The sequence below is a fragment of the Podarcis gaigeae genome, assembly GCF_964106915.1.
Source record: "Podarcis gaigeae genome assembly, chromosome: 18".
Classification (NCBI taxonomy): Eukaryota; Metazoa; Chordata; class Lepidosauria; order Squamata; family Lacertidae; genus Podarcis; species Podarcis gaigeae.
In genome coordinates, this window is record NC_139696.1 from 4579525 (window position 1) to 4596198 (window position 16674).

Consider the following 16674-nt stretch of genomic DNA (forward strand, 5'->3'; position numbering starts at 1 on the left):
TGCTGGCCACATGACCTGGAAGCTGTATGCCGGCTCCCTCGGCCAGTAAAGCGAGATGAGCGCCGCAACCCCAGAGTCGGTCACGACTGGACCTAACGGTCAGGGGTCCCTTTACCTTTATCCTAGCAAGGAGTTATGGGCAGTGGGGAGACCCAGAAGAACCCCCCTTTTCCAAAGCTGTAAAGCTGCTGTCATGAAGGCCAGCACCAGATGTTTTGCAGAATTGTGGGCTTGTTCATCTTTCTACCTTCTTTTCCCATTGGGAAAACACAACGGGCAGAGCCGCTCCCGGCGTGATGAGTTTGTGGCTTTGCGGGCTTTGCAAAGGGCCTCTGTTACGCTGCCCAGTACTGGTACCCCAATAGGTACCGGTAACTCAACTCCCCCTTTCTCTGGAAGCAGGGAAGCCCCCTTAAATTGCCTTACACTGCTCTGGTCCATATCTGGTCCAGGGTTTTCGGTCGGATCAGGGTCTTCCTCATCTCCCCTGATGTCTGTGTTCCTTCTAACTGGAGATAGGGATTGAAACTGGGACCTTGTACAGGCAAAAACATAGTGCTCTACTGCTAGAGCCAGTGTGGTGTAGTGGTTAAGAGCAGTAGTTTCGTAATCTGGGGAACCGGGTTCGCTTCCCCGCTCCTCCACATGCAGCTGCTGGGTGACCTTGGGCCAGTCACACTTCTCTGAAGTCTCTCAGCCCCACTCACCTCACAGAGTGTTTGTTGTAGGGGAGGAAGGGAAAGCAGAATGTTAGCCGCTTTGTGACTCCTTTGGGTAGTGATAAAGCGGGATATCAAATCCAAACTCCTCTTCTTCTTCTTCTTCTTCCTTAGGAAGTGGAGCTCTCAGCACCGATCCAGACCTCCCGCATGGCGGCACCAGGATTCAAACCTGGGACTGCTTGCATGCAATGCATGTGCTCTGTGGCTGAGCTATGGTTCTTTTCACACTTGGGGTACCAGATTCCTGTCACCCACCATCATCCCCTCTTTCCTTTCCTCTTACTTTTTGGGAATTTCTTGTGTTGGCTTTGAAGTGCTCCGTCAGGGTTGTCCCCCCCCCCCCGCACTGCCCCTTTCTCGCTTCCTCAAAACCGACACGCCGCTCCCACTTTAGCACAAAAGAAAAGCACTTTTAAACGTCTCTATTAGGTGATGGCTAAGAAAGCTGGGCTAGGGACGCGGGTGGCGCTGTGGGTTAAACCACAGAGCCTAGGACTTGCCGATCAGAAGGTCGGCGGTTCGAATCCCCGCGACGGGGTGAGCTCCCGTTGCTCGGTCCCTGCTCCTGCCAACCTAGCAGTTCGAAAACACATCAAAGTGCAAGTAGATAAATAGGTACCGCTCCGGCGGGAAGGTAAATGGTGTTTCCGTGCGCTGCTCTGGTTCGCCAGAAGCGGCTTAGTCCTGCTGGCTACATGACCCGGAAGCTGTACGTCGGCTCCCTCGGCCAATAAAGCGAGATGAGCGCCGCAACCCCAGAGTCGGCCACGACTGGACCTAATGGTCAGGGTTCCCTTTACCTTTACTTTAAGAAAGTTGGGCATCTGTGCTGGAATCTGCAACATCCTTTGATGGACAGGTGCCAGGGGCAAAACATTGCCTGGGAGTTGCCTATCGAACATTGCTGCCCTTTAATCCCTGTGGGCAGAGGCTCAGTGTAGATGCTTGTTGATGGATCACAAACACGCCAAAGACAGATTTAGGGGAGTGTGATTGGTTTGGTCACACAGGGCATGGAGCATCAGAGGCGCTGCAGGGAACACTGCAACTATAATAATAATTTATACTCCTCCCATCTAGCTGGGTTTCCCCACCCACTTTTGGCAACTTTCAACAGAATATTAAAAACATTTAAAACATTTAAAAACTTCCCGAAACATGGCTGCCTTCAGATGTCTTCTGAAATTCAAATCGTTGTTTATTTCCTTGACATCTGGTGGGAGGGCGTTCCACAAGGCAGGTGCCACCACCGAGAAGGCCCTCTGCCTGGTTCCCTGTAACCTCACTTCTCGCAGGGAGGGAACCACCAGAAGGCCCTCGGCGCTGGACCTCAGTGTCCGGGCTGGATGATGGGGATGGAGACACTCCTTCACGTCTACTGGGCCATTTAGGTCTTTCAAGGTCAGCACCAACGCTTTGAATTGTGATCAGAAACATCCTGGGTGCCAATGTAGGTCTCACAGATGTCAAAGAGAACAACAACTACCAGAGTTTTAGAAGACATCTGAAGGCAGCCCTGTTTAGGGAAGCTTTTAATGTTTGATGTGTTATGGTATTTTAATATTTTGTTGGAAGCCGCCCAGAGTGGCTGGGGAAGCCCAGCCAGATGGGCAGGGTATAAATAACATATTATTATTATTATTATTATTATTATTATTATTATTATTATTATTATTATTATTATTATTCCGCAACGAGTAGTCCCATCCTCACCAGACAGAGTCACAATTCCACGATTGCAGAGAAGCACAGAGCCCTCTCGGTCTCCCCACCCTACCCAACCCCCCGTCGGGTACCAAATGCTGTATACAGAACCAACAAGGCCTCCCTGGAGTGTTGCACAAAGCACAAACATCTGGGATTCTGATCAGAGCCAAGAAATCATTCGGAGTCCTGGCCTCTCTAAGAGAGAAAACAAAGAGACGTGCTTTTCCCACTGCCCTTTGTCGGCTGGGGAAAACCTTCTGGTAAAACGCCTCCTGCGTGTTTTGGGAGAGCGAGACACGGTTATTGAGCTGTGCCTTACGATCTCTCTGCATTTCTGCTCGAAGGGTTTTCCTTTTCTTCTAGGTTTGTAAATCCGAGTGTCGGAATTGAGCTGATTAATTATACCTGCTGGGGGAACCTCCTCTCCCGTAAAATGGAGATGTCTTTCCACTCTTCCCAGAAACCCTTTTGGTCCCAGAGGCTTTGACACTGAGGAGGAGACCCCTGGTTTTCTGGTTTAACTTCCAAACCCCCCCAGCTCCTCTGCTGCACCCCGCCCTTCCCTCAATTCAACAAAATCTCTGCTTCTCTCAGCCGCTGATTAAAATAAACAGATCAGCCTTCGGCCTGAAACCCCAGAAGACAGTAAACAGACACACAGAAGCAAAATAATAAAGCCCATCTCTGGAAGCGGTGGTTGAGGCGATGGGAAAACAATAATCCAGACATCTTTTCATCTCTCTCGGGTTACTGTAGAGCCGGACCAAGTGCAGGACCTCAAGGGGCGCTGAAATTTGGGTTAATCCCCCTCTTGCTTTCTCCCCCACCCAAATACCTTGTTAACAGAGTGCCAACTGATTTTTTAAAATATATATTTATATATACAGATATAAAACCGTCTCTTCGTTTTTCCGTTGCTTGCGAAAGCCTCAGGCTTTTGGAGTTTGTTTGCCTGCCAGACAAAGGAGATAATCTTGTTGGAGTGTGTGTGTGTGTGTGTGTGTGTGTGTGTGTGTGTGGATTTGGGGAAACAACAATCTTTGCTTGCTCTTATTTCTATTGCACCTGAATTAACCTATTTAATCTCTCTATCGAATCTGTTTTATTGGGTGTCTTCTGCATGGTTGCTGCAAGCACACCAGTCCTGTTGCCCTCTTGGCAAACAATTTGCTTATTGATTGTTTATAATAATAATAATAATAATAACTAATGATGGTAATATATTTTTTGGGGGGAGGGCTGTGAACTTCTGTCAGCTGTATTTTGACTTTGTGCAGTTTGGACAGTGGCAGGTGAATTTTGAGTGTAACCTCTACAAAAATGCTTTTTTCCAATGATTCCTTGTTACTGTATTACCAGTTGGTTCCTATTTCATAATTATAACAATGATTGTTATTGTTTTTTAATATATCTATATATATATATAAAAGACTTTTACACAGAGCATGGGATTGCTAAACCTTTCTCCAAGTTCTTGAATGTGCATGGAGTGATTTTTTCTGGTCTCGTTTTCTGGTTTCAACTCACGGAGCAGAACAGAGCTGGGGGGGGGGCTCCTTCATCAACCTAAGACCCACAGCCCCCTTTTCTTAAGAAAATCCTCACCACGACCCTGCAAGGGGGAGGTCAAGGTAAGGGGTGGCGGCAAGCTTGACCGAGCTTCATAGGCAAGTTGAGCCACGATGTTCAGAGAGCGGCTGGGTAAAGGTTGCAACAAAACCCAAGTCCTAGTCCGGTGCTGTAACCATTGAACCTCGCTGCCTTTCAACTGGTCCTTGGCAGCTGGGACTCTGGATGTACCTTTCCAAAATATAAGATACAAAATAAAGAAAACAAAATCGACATACAGCAACAGTGTTTTGTGTTGTGTAGGGTCCTAGGTTGTAAGTCAGGGGCCCCCACCTGCTAGCTTGCTCCCCAAAATATCACTGGATTGCTCCTTTCTATATATAGGGTGCCTACATTCTACATGGACTGCATGGAGAAAAAAATGGCGGCAATTCATTGTTGACAAAGGACAGCTGGACATATAAAGGGCCCCATTACCTTCAGTAGCCGAGGGCCGCATTAAACCTGAATTCCTCACATGCAAAAACGTATTCTTATGGCCCCGCCGTGAAGAAATCTGCGAAAGTTAAGTTGCAACCCCCCTAAAACGATGCACCCTATAGCCCAGGAGCTGAAAGGGGTGGGGCATATAAGGTTCCTCCCCCCCCATATTTTATGATTACAACAACCCTGCGAAGTAGGGTAGGCTGAGAGACTGGCTCCCAGTATCACCCACTTCGCAGCTGAGTGGGAGGGATTTTATTTTATTTTATTTTATTTTTATTTTATTTTATTTTATTTATTGAGTGCCCTATACCAGGAGGTCTCAGGGCAGTTCAGAGAAAAGACCACAATATATAAAATCGAAATAAGAACAATAACCCAATTGCACACACCCAAAGGAGCCACATTTTGAAAGGGTATAGGACATGGGTAGGCAAACTAAGGCCCAGGGGCCGGATCCAGCCCAATCGCCTTCTCAATCTGGCCCACGGACGGTCCGGGAATCAGCGTGTTTTTACATGAGCAGAATGCATCTCTGGGTTATTTGTGGGGCATAGGAATTCGTTCATTCCCCCCCCCCCAAAAAAAAAAATACCTCGGGTTACATTCGCTTCAGGTTACATACGCTTCAGGTTACACACTCCAATAACCCAGAAATAGTGCTTCAGGTTAAGAACTTTGCTTCAGGATAAGAACAGAAATCGGGCTCTGGCAGCGCGGCGGCAGCGGGAGGCCCCATTAGCTAAAGTGGTGTTTCAGGTTAAGAACAGTTTCAGGTTAAGAACGGACCTCCGGAACGAATTAAATACTTAACCTGAGGTACCCCTGTATAGTACGGCCCCCCACAAGGTCTGAGGAACAGTGCACCGGCCCCCTGCTGAAAAAGTTTGCTGACCCCTGGTATAGCATGTCAGTCAGGTCAAGCAAAGGCCTGGTTTGAATCTTCTGGTTCCTTGTGTCCTCCTTTTCCAGGACATGTCCTCCTTTTCGGGGGGTAAAATCTCCTCTTGGATGGATTTCTTTTAAAAAATTGCCAAAATGTCTCTGGCTATACTTTCCGGTTGAGACAAAGACATAACTTGTGGCTTGAAGATTCACTCCTCCTGGCTCCCTCAGAGAAATATCACAGCTTCTATGGGTAAAGGGACCCCTGACCACTAGGTCCAGTCGTGGCCGACTCTGGGGTTGCGGCGCTCATCTCGCTTTACTGGCCGAGGGAGGTGGCGTACAGCTTCTGGGTCATGTGGCCAGCAGGACTGAGCCGCTTCTGGCGAACCAGAGCAGCGCACGGAAACACCGTTTACCTTCCCGCCAGAGCGGTACCTATTTACCTACTTGCACTGGTGTGCTTTCGAACTGCTAGGTTGGCAGGAGCAGGGACCGAGCAACGGGAGCTCACCCCGTCGCGGGGATTCGAACCGCTGACCTTCTGATCGGCAAGTCCTAGGCTGTGTGGTTTAACCCACAGAGCCACCCTAGGGGGTAATTAAAATGAGAACTGTCCTCTTTTTTGCTCTCCAAAATATGGCAGCCCTACACCACGTCTTAACCACGACAATCCCTGACGACAGGATTAGCGAAAGGACTTAAAGAAGAAGAAGAAGAGTTTGGATTTGATATCCCGCCTTTCACTCCCCTTCAGGAGTCTCAAAGCGGCTAACAACCTCCTTTCCCTTCCTCCCCCACAACAAACACTCTGTGAGGTGAGTGGGGCTGAGAGACTTCACAGAAGTGTGACTGGCCCAAGGTCACCCAGCAGCTGCATGTGGAGGAGCGGAGACACGAACCCGGTTCCCCAGATTATGTGACTGCCGCTCTTAACCACTACACCACACTGGCTCTCAAACTGGGTTATCCCAATGTTTCTCCTGATCCACTTTCTGCAGCCGGGGAAATCTCCCTGAGGTTGCCTCCACACTTCAATCTCATCCACTTTCCCTCTGAAGTGGCCTTAATTCCAGACAATCACCCACTAATTAGCTCATTTAACCAGCTTCCTTTATTGATGTACATTACCCAAGCGCAGCGATAATTTTATTTATTTTTTCTAACAGTGAGATTGTATAACATTTCCTCTTTGGCTTCCCTTCCTATTTATTCCTTCTTCTTTTACTTTATTATTATTTTTAACGGATGCTTAATGCGAGCTGTTAACGACCCTTTGTTTGTTTGAGTAAGCAAGGATCTCTGTTTGTGGATTCTTAAGGACAAACCTAGACAGCATCTTAAAAAGCAGAGACATCACCTTGCCAACAAAGGTCTGTATAGTCAAAGCTCTGGTTTTCCCAGTAGTGATGTATGGAAGTGAGAGCTGGACCATCAAGAAGGCTGATCGCCAAAGAATGGATGCTTTTGAATTCTGGTGCTGGAGGAGACTCGAGAGTCCCATGGACTGCTAGAAGATCCAACCTCTCCATTCTGAAGGAAATCAGCCCTGAGTGCTCACTGGAAGGACAGATCCTGAAGCTGAGGCTCCAAGACTTTGGCCACCTCCTGAGAAGAGAAGACTCCCTGGAAAAGACCCTGATGTTGGGAAAGATGGAGGGCACAAGGAGAAGGGGACGACGGAGGATGAGATGGTGGGACAGTGCTCTCGAAGCTACAAAAATGAGTCTGACCAAACTGCGGGAGGCAGTGGAAGACAGGAGTGCCTGGTGTGCTCTGGTCCAGGGGGTCACGAAGAGTCGGACATGATTAAACGACTAAACAACAACAACAAAGGGCATGAGAAGGGCCTGCCAGACTGGGCTCTAATATCACTTAGGTCACAGGCATAGGCAAACTCCAGCCCTCCAGATGTTTGGGACTACAATTCCCATCACCCCTGGCCACTGGTCCTGCTAGCTAGGAATGATGGGAATTGTAGTCCCAAACATCTGGAGGGCCGGAGTTTACCTATGCCTCATGTAGGCTTATTCTTTTCACCATGGCCCGCAAGCTTTTCTACTCGCCTCAGCATGGATGTCAAAGGACAGTTATGTCTTTGTTCTCAGAACATTCCCCTGGCTAATCCATATAACACTGGTCCTGAAAGACCTACGTTTCCGAGCACAATTCAGAATGTTGGTGCAGACCTTGAAAGCCCTAAATGGCCCTGTATCCCTGAAGGAGCGTCTCCACCCCCATCATTCTGCCCTGACACTGAGGTCCAGCTCCGAGGGCCTTCTGGCGGTTCCATCACTGCGAGAAGTGAGGTTGCAGGGAACCAGGCACAGGGCCTTCTCGGTGGTGGTGCCCACCCTGTGGAATGCCCTCCCATCAGATGTCAAGGCAATAAACAACTATTTTACTTTTAAAAGACAACTGAAGTTTAGGGAAGTTTTAATGTTTGATGCTTTAACGTGTTTTTAATATATTCTTTTGGGAGCTGTCCAGAGTGGCTGGGGAAACCCAGCCAGATGGTAGGGATACAAATTATTATTATTATTATTATTATTGGACGCGGGTGACGCTGTGGGTTAAACCACAGAGCCTAGGACTTGCCGATCAGAAGGTCAGCGATTCGAATCCCCATGACAGGTTGAACTCCTGTTGCTCGGTCCCTGCTCCTGCCAACCTAGCAATTCGAAAGCACACCAGTGCAAGTAGATAAATAGGTACCGCTCCGGCGGGAAGGTAAACGGCGTTTCCGTGTGCTGCTCTGGTTCGCCTGAAGCGGCTTAGTCATGCTGGCCACATGACCCGGAAGCTGTACGCCGGCTCCCTCGGCCAATAAAGCGAGATGAGCGCCGCAACTGCAGAGTCGGCCACGACTGGACCTAATGGTCAGGGATCCCTTTACCTTTACCTTTACTCCAGGCGTAGGTCTGCAATCAAACAGTAAATGATGTAATGTCAGTGAAGTTAACTCTTTATTGAAAGAATCAAAAGGTCTGGCCATGAAGAGGCACTTGCAAAGACCGAAGGACCCTAGTCTACATTAAATAGAGAGAGAATTTTCTTGCTCGCTGAGACGTTGGCATCGTAGGAAGCTGGGAAGCTGGTTTAAAGAGTGAAGGGGGGGGGGAGAGAGAGAGAGAAAGAGAGAGCTTTCTTTCTTGGCAAGAGACGGCTGGAAGCTTTTTGCGAAATCTCCCATTCAACTGGTTTCAAGGAAGCTCCTGACAGAAGAGGGAGATTGATGAACCCCGCAGACAAGACAAAGAATTGCACTCTGTTCTACTCTGCTTAAGGACAGCTGCGGAAAAGGCAGTAAAATGGACAGAGAGGGAAGACGACAAGCTGTTTTATTGCCAGGAGCCCGCGGGCAAAAGAACCAGCTTTTGTTTTTAAAAATCCACTGATGGGCAGGTTGCGCTTTCTGCAAAGCTGGATGTTTTCCTTTTTTTTTTTTTTGCAGCGTCCGCAGAATGCTTCGCTCCTCCGCTAGAAAGAGAGGCAGTGGATTTAACAGTTCCTTTCTTCTGAAATATGGTCTGCAGGATACAGAATCAAGATGCGAAATTAATATGATTTGCAAAGGAGGGCAAAACTGTTTCTCCCCATCTCTAATATTTCCCCATCTTAAACTCAGTTGTCAGGCTGCATTTTTGAAGTCCTCGTGAAAATTCACCAGCAAATTTTTTTTAGAGAGGGTGTCTCCTAAATATTTACATGCCCTGTACAATTTTCCCGCAAATAAATGTTTGTTGTTTTTTTTTGCAAAGCAATTTCCTCGTAAATCGTGGATTCCCCCATCTTATATACATTAATCTAATGCACACTTGGACCTGACTGTTTGAATTTTGTACCCATTTGTTCCCTGGAGAACTGTGTTGCTAAATTCAGAGAACTGTAGAATTGCAAAATTGTAGAGGGGAAACCACGGGTGATTTAGTCCAATTCCCTGTAATAATATTAATTATAATTATAATTATAATGAGAAGAAGAGTTTGGATTTGATATCCCGCCTTTCACTCCCTTTAAGGAGTCTCAAAGCGGAAGTGAGAGCTGGACCATAAAGAAGGCTGATCGCCCAAGAATGGATGCTTTTGAATTATGGTGTTGGAGGAGACTCTTGTTCTCATAATGAAGGAAAGTTCTTAACCCGAGGTGCTATTCCTGGGTTAGCCTGAATTGTATGTAACCCGAGGTACCACTATAGAAGGGGAAGAATTGGAGGCAGTGAGAGATTTTACTTTCTTGGGCTCCATGATCACTGCAGATGGTGACAGCAGTCACGAAATTAAAAGACGCCTGCTTCTTGGGAGAAAAGCAATGACAAACCTAGACAGCATCTTAAAAAGCAGAGACATCACCTTGCCAACAAAGGTCCATATAGTTAAAGCTATGGTTTTCCCAGTAGTGATGTATGGAAGTGAGAGCTGGACCATAAAGAAGGCTGATTGCCGAAGAATGGATGCTTTTGAGTTCTGGTGCTGGAGGAGACTCTGGAGAGTCCCATGGACTGCAAGAAGATCAAACCTCTCCATTCTGAAGGAAATCTGCCCTGAGTGCTCACTGGAAGGACAGATCCTGAAGCTGAGGATTCAAGACTTTGGCCACCTCATGAGAAGAGAAGACTCCCTGGAAAAGACCCTGATGTTGGGAAAGATGGATGGCACAAGGAGAAGGGGACGACAGAGGGCGAGATGGTGGGACAGTGTTCTCGAAGCTACAAACATGAGCCTGACCAAACTGCGGGAGGCAGTGGAAGACAGGAGGGCCTGGCGTGCTCTGGTCCAGGGGGTCACGAAGAGTCGGACATGACTAAACGACTAAACAACAACATATTATTTATACCCTGCCCATCTGGCTGGGTTTCTCCAGCCACTCTGGGTGGCTTCCAACAGAATATTAAAATACAATAGCCTATTAAACATTAAAAGCTTCCCTGAACAGTGCTGCCTTCATATGTCTTCTAAAAGTCTACTAAAATGCAGGAATCGCAGCCAAATAATCCCTGATAGAAGAACAAATTGTTAAAGGTGACTGTTGTTTGGGTTCACAGATTAGCTAAGATTCCTGCATTGCAGAGGATTTCACTAAATGACGCTTCCAACTCTACAATTCTGCGATTCTTCCGGAAAGCGCAAATTAGGTGCGTTTGCAAACTGAATTAAATCCTCTCCCATCTCTAGGAGGGTGGTGGGAAATCTATCTCCCTGTGCTTTTAGTCAGAGTTATTGACCTGGTGCTGAAAGCAACACGCTTGTTTAAAGACCACTTAGTTCACAGCAGGGGTGAGATTCGAACCAGGAACTTGCTTAGCCATTTTTATTTATTCAATTTATATACTGGTCTATACCCAGAAGGGATGCGGGTGGCGCTGTGGGTTAAACCACAGAGCCTAGGACTTGCCGATCAGAAGGTCGGCGGTTTGAATCCCCGCAATGACGGGGTGAGCGCCTGTTGCTCGGTCCCTGCTCCTGCCCACCTAGCAGTTCGAAAGCACGTCAAAGTGCAAGTAGATAAATAGGTACCGCTCTGGCGGGAAGATAAACGGCGTTTCCGTGTGCTGCTCTGGTTCACCAGAAGCGGCTTAGTCCTGCTGGCCACATGACCCGGAAGCTGTACGCCGGCTCCCTCGGCTATTAAAGCGAGATGAGCACCGCAACCCCAGAGTCGGCCATGACTGGACCTAATGGTCAGGGTTCCCTTTACCTTTTATACCCATAGGTCTCAGAGCAGTTCACATAAAAGATCACAATATATAAAATCAAAACAATAACACCCCCCCCCAAAAAAAAATCCCAGGCACATTTTAAAAGGGTATAGGAATGTCAACCACATCAACCAAAAGCCTGGTTGAGAAGGAACACTTTTGCCAGGCACCTAAAGGTGTGTAATGAAGGCACTAGGCGAACTTCCCTGGGGAGAGCATTCCATATACGGGGAGCCACTGCAGAGAAGGCCCCGCTCTCGTGTTGCCACCCTTCGGACCTCTCAAGGAGGAGGCACACAAAGGAAGTCCTCAGAAGATGATCTCAGGGTCTGGGTAGGTTTATATGGAAAGAGGCAGTCCTTTAGGTATTATGGTCTTGAGCCGGTTAAGGCTTTGTAGGTCAAAACCAGCAGTTTGAATTGGGCCATCACACTACCTTTCCTACACCTTCTATTTGGGGTATTCGTTGTTTTTAATATTCTATTGGGAGCCGCCCAGAGTGGCTGGGGAAACTCAGCCGGATGGGCCGGGTGTAAATGATAAATTATCATTATTATAATTATTGTTGTTGCATTTCGCCTCCAAAGTACCCAAGGTGGCATATTCAGATAGCCATCCCCCTTCCCCATTCCCCCCCCCACAATGACCCTGTAGGGTCAGTCAGGCTGAGCAGATTGTAACCATGGTTTCACCACAAGTCCTATCCCACGGGTAGGCAAAGTAAGGCCCGGGGGCCGGATCCGGCCCAATTGCCTTCTCAATCCAGCCTGCGCACAGTCCGGGAATCAGTGTGTTTTTACATGAGGAGAATGTGCCCTTTTATTTTAAACTGCATCTCTGGGTAATTTGTGGGGCCTTCCTGGTGTTTTTACATGAGTAGAATGTCTGCTTTTATTTAAAATGCATCTCTGGGTTATTTGTGGGGCATAGGAATTCGTTCATCCCCCCCCAAAAAAATATAGTCTGCCCCCCCAGGGTCTGAGGGACAGTGGACCGGACCGCTGCTGAAAAAGTTTGCTGATGGCCTAGCCCAACGCTCCGACCACTATGCCGCACCACCCAACCAGATTTTCTGGCCGCTTGATCAGATAATAGCTTGGTTGTGGTGGTGGTGGGGTCTCCCTTGATTCTGCATCTTTGGGCCACTGAAAACATAATTGGGTTGTTTTGCTTTTTTAAGAAAGGCTGTTGGTTTTTAAAAATAAAGGTGATTTTACAAAGGCTATTTAGAAAGGGTGTTTTTAGGCTTTGCTGCCAGCCGCAGACAAGCAAGTGGCAGTGTCACTTTCTAGAGACAGAGTTCGTCTTGTTGTCAAGCCTTCTATATTGCATTGCCAGGGAATGTGATTGCTACTCCACAAAAACCAACGAGCTCTCCACAATTTTGGTGTAGGTGTGATTGCAGAGTGCTGTGTCCACTCAGAAGCAGTAAGATGAACGTCCATGGCCATTCTTCTGTGCCAAAAAAAGGGTGATCTATTCAGCAAAGGGCCGTCGAGTTAAAGCTCTAGTTTTCCCAGTAGTGATGTTTGGAAGTGAGAGCTGGACCATAAAGTAAGGCTGATCGCCAAGGAATGGATGCTTTTGAATTCTGGTGCTGGAGGAGACTCTTGAGAGTCCCATGGACTGCAAGAAGATCCAACCTCTCCAGTCAGAAGGAAATCAGCCCTGAGTGCTCACTGGAAGGACAGATCCTGAAGCTGAGGCTCCAAGACTTTGGCCACCTCAGGAGAAGAGAAGACTCCCTGGAAAAGACCCTGATGTTGGGAAAGATGGAGGGTGCAAGGAGAAGGGGACAACAGAGGATGAGATGGTTGAATAGTGTTCTCGAAGCTACGAACATGAGTTTGACCAAACTGCGGGAGGCAGTGGAAGACAGGAGGGTCTGGCGTGCTCTGGTCCAGGGGGGTCTGAAAGAGGCGGACACGACTAAACAACAACAACATTCAACCCTGAGTTAAAAGGGTAAAGGGACCCCGACCATTAGGTCCAGTCGTGGACGACTCTGGGATTGCGGTGCTCATCTCGCTTTATTGGCCGAGGGAGCCTGCATACAGCTTCCGGGTCATGTGCCAGCATGACTAAGCCGCTTCTGGTGAACCAGAGCAGTGTACGGAAACGCTGTTTACCTTCCCACTGGAGCGGTACTTATTTATCTACTTGCACTTTGACATGCTTTCAAACTGCTAGGTTGGCAGGAGCAGGGACCAAAAAGCGAGGTTACAGGGAACCCGCCCTGTGAAACGCCCTCCCATCAGATGTCAAGGAAATAAACAAAGATCTGACATTTAGAAGAAAGACATCTGCCTGGTTCCCTGTAACCTCACTTCTTGCAGGGAGGGAACCACCAGAAGGCCCTTCAGAGCTGGACCTCAGTGTCTGGGCAGAACGATAGGGATGAAGACGTTCCTTCAGGTATGATCTGGGTGCTATTCCACACACTGGCAAATCCCCTCTTTCTATCCTGTCTCAAAAACGTGCCGGTATCCCATGAACCAAACCCTTCCCTTTCAGAGGTTGGAACGCTTGTGAACCTTCTGTGTCACCCATCAAGCAGATTGGTCAGCTAAGCCAATGGCCTGGTCATTTCTCAAACCCAGTTTCTGGTCGTACGTGGTGCTAACAGGCCCCAGACACAGATTTGTTCCTTTCAGCGGCTGGAAACGGTTTGATCCTGGAGCTAAACTGCTCTTTTATAAACGTGCAGACCGTTCCTTTCGTTAAAAGCTCTACAAATGGCTCCGTAATTTGGGAAGGGGGGGGCGGGGAGAGAAACAAATGTTGTTGTTTAGTCATTTAGTCGTGTCCTCCTCTTTGTGACCCCCTGGACCAGAGCACGCCAGGCACTCCTGTCTTCCACTGCCTCCCGCAGTTGGGTCAAACTCATGCTGGTAGCTTCAAGAACACTGTCCCACCATCTCGTCCTCTGTCGTCCCCTTCTCCTTGTGCCCCCAATCTTTCCCAACATCAGGGTCTTTTCCAGGGAGTCTTCTCTTCTCCTGAGGTGGCCAAAGTCTTGGAGCCTCAGCTTCAGGATCTGTCCTTCCAGTGAGCACTCAGGGCTGATTTTCTTCCGAATGGAGATGTTTGATCTTCTTGCAGTCCATGGGACTCTCCAGAGTCTCCTCCAGCACCAGAGAAACAAATAAGCAGGTGTTTTGAAACGCGGCAGCTTCGCTGATACCTCTCGTTGCCACCTGCCACCCCGCTGCTGGCTGTGTTGTCAGGATGCTTGCTCATGGCTGGGGTGTCTCAACGGGATGCTATTTTTAATTGCTCCCTGCCGCGCCGCGACACTTTTATTATGCACCAAGGTGCTGTTGTGGCTGCAGGGGAGGAGGCGTGGTGGAGTCAGGAGCGACTCGGTTCCCAGACAAGAGAGCGAGCGTCGAGGCTCAGACCAAGTCTGAACAATAACCAGATTGACAGCTGACACTCAGATTCTCCACCCCCCCTGCCAGAACGAAGCTTCAGGGTGACATTTGGAAAAAGATCAACTCCCCGCTGTGCCGATGATTCTTCTGGTAGGAAGCTTGAAGAGTTTTATAAATGTGCCAGCCAGTGTTATTTTTCTAGAAAATAATAATATATATGATAAATATATATTTATTAGGTATTATCCTTCCTTCCTCACGTTTGTGAGTTTGGCATAGTGCTATCTCTTTGAGGCTGAAAGGGGAAGGTTAGACAGGCCGTCACCTCCAAAACATAGGACATGGGTCTTCAACCAGTGAGGGCCAGTACAGTCCATAATGTCCTGGAGAACATCTCCTGGCAGCTTTTGGGGTGCAATCATCTGTTCTATCAGAACTTGTTGTCTTTGTCCATGGAGTTGGGCATGTTTAGCCTGGAGAAGAGGAGGTTAAGGGGGGATATGATAGCCATGTTCAAATATATAAAAGGATGTCACATAGAGGAGGGAGAAAGGTTGTTTTCTGCTGCTCCAGAGAAGCGGACACGGAGCAATGGATCCAAACTACAAGAAAGAAGATTCCACCTAAACATTAGGAAGAACTTCCTGACAGTAAGAGCTGTTTGACAGTGGAATTTGCTGCCCAGGAGTGTGGTGGAGTCTCCTTCTTTGGAGGTCTTTAAGCAGAGGCTTGACAACCATATGTCAGGAGTGCTCTGATGGTGTTTCCTGCTTGGCAGGGGGTTGGACTCAATGGCCCTTGTGGTCTCTTCCAACTCTATGATTCTATGATTCTATGAGTTTTGTCCATGGAGTTTTTTTAATGAAGGTGAAAGAGGAGAGCACAAAATATGGTCTGAAGCTCAACATCAAAAAAACTAAGACCATGGCCACTGGTCCCATCACCTCTTGGCAAATAGAAGGGGAGGAAATGGTGGCAGTGAGAGATTTTGCCTTCTTGGACTCCGTGATCACTGCAGATGGTGACAGCAGCCACGAAATTAAAAAAGGCCTGCTTCTTGGGAGAAAAGCAATGACAAACCTAGACAGCATCTTCAAAAGCAGAGACATCACCTTGCCGACAAAGGTCCGTATAGTTAAAGCTCTGGTAATCCCAGTAGTGATGTATGGAAGTAAGAGCTGGACCATCAAGAAGGCTGATGGCTGAAGAATGGATGCTTTTGAATTCTGGTGCTGGAGGAGAGTCCCATGGACTGCAAGAAGATCACACCTATCCATTCTGAAGGAAATCAGCCCTGAGTGCTCACTGGAAAGACAGATCCTGAAGCTGAGGCTCCAAGACTTTGGCCACCTCAGGAGAAGAGAAGACTCCCTGGAAAAGACCCTGATGTTGGGAAAGATGGAGGGCACAAGGAGAAGGAGACGACAGAGGACGAGATGGTGGGACAGTGTTCTCGAAGCGACCAGCATGAGTTTGACCAAACTGTGGGAGGCGGTGGAAGACAGGGGGGCCTGGCGTGCTCTGGTCCAGGGGGTCACGAAGAGTCGGCCACAACTAAACGACTCAAAAACAACAATAACAACAACCGGAACTTGAGGTCCATAGAAGTAGTGAGGATCCACAGCAGGGTCTCTAGCAAGGCAGGACCATGGACAGCTCCCAGTATAGTGGAGCTTGGGAAGATGTTGTCTCAGCAAACACAGAGCCTAGCTGTGTCACAGATAAGCTCAGGCTGATCAGACCAAAGGAGCCCCTCCCCTTTCCTGTCTGCACTAGGACTATGCTCTTCTGATCAGATGCTCACCCCATCAATTCTCACAAGCGCTGCAGAAGAATGGCAACAGCCATTTTCAAAAATAAGATACTTATCTTCTTTTATATATAAAGTGGATGCTCAGGTGCCGAATGTGATCTGTGCAAGAAGCACTTTCGCAACCTGAAGCGCCGTGTGTGCGCACACGTGGGTCACGATTCGGTGCTTCTGCGCATGTGCAAGCGCCGAAACCCAGAAGTAACCAGTTCCGGTATTTCCGGGTTCGGTGCACAACCCAAAATCGCACAATCCGAAGAGTTTGTAACCCAAGGTATGACTGTATATAAAACAATTTTTATTGGTTTTGCAATTTAGTTTTACATTCACAAAAAGAAAAAAAGAAAACCGAAATCTATAGAATTCTCCGAATTCTCAGACTTCCATCCTGCCTTCTCTGAGGGTCCTCTAGTAACCATTTTCACT